This window comes from Cupressus sempervirens, chromosome 9, assembly GCF_028749045.1.
Source record: "Cupressus sempervirens isolate cs-2001-9-10 chromosome 9, ASM2874904v1, whole genome shotgun sequence".
NCBI classification, from domain to species: Eukaryota; Viridiplantae; Streptophyta; class Pinopsida; order Cupressales; family Cupressaceae; genus Cupressus; species Cupressus sempervirens.
In genome coordinates, this window is record NC_143126.1 from 831,746,399 (window position 1) to 831,749,958 (window position 3,560).

At 35.0% G+C, this 3,560-nt stretch overlaps 1 pseudogene; it reads right to left on the bottom strand.

The window, feature by feature from the left end:
- Positions 1–2,350: 2,350 nt before the first annotated feature.
- LOC149541258 (diacylglycerol O-acyltransferase 2D pseudogene) lies at positions 2,351–2,886 on the bottom strand (annotated as a pseudogene).
- Between the last annotated feature and the right edge of the window lie 674 nt (positions 2,887–3,560).

The following is a 3,560-nucleotide window of genomic DNA, read 5'->3' on the forward strand; positions in this document are numbered from 1 at the left end:
AATTGTTGATTATTGTCCTCTGATTCATAAAACTGAGAATCTTCATATTCATTATCACTTTCAACGAACTCGTTGCATTTGTTAACATTAGACTCACTAGCCTTCAAAACACTTTCTACCTCCATTATAAAATCTTGGATTTCATAAATCTTATCTAATCTTATCTTGGCTGGCCAATTAACTGAATGTGGCATAAAAACTTCTAAGAGTACCACTGGCCATGAAGACTCCTCAGGTCTGAAAAACTCATCAAGATTCACAACTACTGATTTGAACTTCATATAAATTTGAAATCCACTAAGACCCTTGATATCACCAATTTTATTTCTTAACATTAAAACAGTCTTATCATGAATCCTTCTTTTCAATCTAGCAATATTTGCACGAACACTTTCAAGAGTTGGCACATCACTTTCAAACCTAGACTCAGAATCCATCTTATAAACCTTTTCAAACTCTACCTCTATTTTCTTAGTGCTGAAACCACTAAATGGAGGCATCCATTTTTACCATTCAACTTTCATGAATGACAAATACATGAAAACTGAAAATACCTTTATGTGTTGCTGTTGAACATTTATCTGCTGACTGGCATAGGTGCAAACATGAAACCATTCACACCATTGATCAAGTCCTTTATAGAGTCGCCACCTCCTTGAAGAGGAAAATGAAACCGCAATAGTGATTCCTCCATTTGAAATGAATACTTCAACAGACACAAGCAACCACATAAACTTGTCAAGAATTTCAGAACTTCCTTTCCAAGAATTTATCAAAAACTTTAGATCTGCCCATTCAACTGAAAGTCCTTCAAAATTTTGCAATGAAATCAACTAGGAACAAACTGGTATAGAGATTTGAGAGTCACCACTCACTCATGTGAGAAATAAAACATAATTTGTCACTTGAAAAATCTTAACCAGACCTTCAATGTAGGAAAAACTTGCAGATCACAAATACCTTGAAAAGAAAATACACTTTATAAGTCGTTTCTTGACTCTGAAACTTTCTCAACAACACTTGCAAAAACTAAACTGATCGAAGATAGACTTATAACAGTCATAGAACACAATTTACATTCAATTCTCATAACATACTATTGTCCATGAACAAAGCTTAACTAGGGAACATAAAACATCAACAGAGAAATTGTAAACACCTCACACAACCCTGTTGTTGTAGCATATCCTTCCTGTTGTATTGAATCTTCTTCAAATTCTCAAGGTTTGTCTACCATTTAGATTCAATACAACTCCCCAGTAGAGTCACCATTTTGTTGGTGTTTGAAAATGCTGGAGGATTTTCAATTATCCCAATGAGAAACTAGACACTCCCAAAGTGGCAAGTCATGATGCAATTCTGGGTGCAAGATATTAAGATGCAAACACAGCCTCCTATCATTGTTTGATACTTAGGGAAAAATGTAGATTTGAAATGCACTCAAAACAAGACATTGCCAAACAGCTCAGAATGATGATTTATCTTCATGGAATAGATAGACGGGTTAAATGGAAGGTGTTAGAAACATTGAACACCTTTTAGGCCTCATACTGAGAACCGGGTACAAATCTCATCAAAAGGGCATTCATAGGGCTTGATTTATCAAATTTTTGAAATGGGACTAAAAATGAAGCATGAAATTTTTCATCTCAACTCATCGTAATCAAATTTTTGATGTGATTAACCTCTAGTCTCCCTTCCCTAAATGTAAAAGACCGCAAAGACTCTTTTACACATTTGCAACCAAAACCACTATCTAAAAGGAAACTGAAACTCTTTTCAAAATTACATTAACAATCAAAAGCTTATTCCTATCTCTAACACATAGTTCATAAGAAGAAAATCAGCCCATGCTCTACCTCTCACAATCTCTCAAGAAAATGGAATAATCTGGAAAAATTTCCCTCCCTCCTGTAGCACATAGTCTGCAGTCTACAAGCAAGAAAGAATGGAACCCTTCTTATGTTTTGTCTTCCTCCTTTTATAGAATTTTGGAAATCTTCTTTGAATCCCTATAACCTTCCTTTTTTGATGACATTTGTCAGTTCAAATAACTGATTCTTGGGTGGTGGTTGATTTTCCTTTACCTTTTTAATATTGCCAATCTCTCATAGTTGTAATGCTCGGTTCCCAACTTGTATATTAGATACCAAATTCTAATGAAATATGTCATTAAAGTTATATATTAATACATAATCTTTCATATTCTGAATAGAGGTCTAAGGACACCTAGAAAGATTATGGAGGAGATATATTTGTAACCCTGAATTTTTTAATAATCCTGATGATTATAATGTTCAATAAAACATTATAATTTCATTTGCTCCTTTCTAAACTTTTACTCAGACACCTATTCACTTGAAGGTTGTGGATTTTTTTTAACCTCAATTGGTTTCCCTACAACAATTTGCATTGGCCAATGATAAGGAATTGGTGTCCCAAATGTTCCCTAGAATACCAATGGTGTAAACCGTAGAGCTCATGCCAAATGGTTGTATAATTTTCCTTTTGGTTTCCACCATTGATAAACTTCAGTTTAACCAAAGCAAAAGACAGGAACCAATGGGCAGCCTGACTCAAAAGCCACATGAAAAAATCCATGCCTCTATTTCAGAAAAGAAACCTCAGTACCATGATGCATATAAAATATTTCTTGAACACCTCTAGGAACAACAATGCAGTTATAACCAAAATTTAGATATTTAATAAAGTTCCTCTCTTAGCAAGTACCAATCCCAGCCAAGACCATATATGTCTTAGCAGCTGAGTGTAGAACATAGCACTACTTGTGAGAGCTTTCATCTTAGGAAGAGGCATATAACCTGTGTGATTGCATAGGGCTACAATGTCGATAGGTTAAACTAAATGTGGTTCTATAGCAAGCATACTCAAGCTCAGGTCCTTGGTGATGAGTGCACATTAAGATATTATTGTGCGAAGCACTAGGATCATGACTTTCCACTTCCATTGCATATACCTCTTATGCATTCTATTGGTCATTTCTCATGCAATGTCAAAACTAAAGTAGCTCAAGCCAAGAATGAATGGTGATTATACACCCAAATTGAAGGTCATTTCTTTTTATGAGGGAGCCGAGCCCATATGATTACTACTTGAGCTTGACCTTTCACTTTTAGCATACCCAATGCTTCGATACCATAGAAATATGCACGCATGCTTTCTTAACTGTCTTCTTTCTCACTACTTGCACTCGGATTTTCTTTAGTTGATTAACATTTCATTACACAATCTATGGTTTCCCTCTATACATCCTATGCATATCACCCAAACTAAGAGTGTAATAAATTTTTCTAGTTTTACTTCACCAACAATGAGCGACTTTGCACATAGATTTTGCCTTTCTGTCGTATATGGTGTGTATTTGTGATCAGCTTGGTATCTATCTCCATCATGCGTAAACATGTGTTGGAATATTGAGGAAACTCAAACATCACAAGCATGGACAAGCCTATAAAAATATGATTCCATCTTCCATTACTATCAAAACATTGCCAGCATACGCAAGTTGAGACCTTCACACTGTTAATGTTCATATCAAA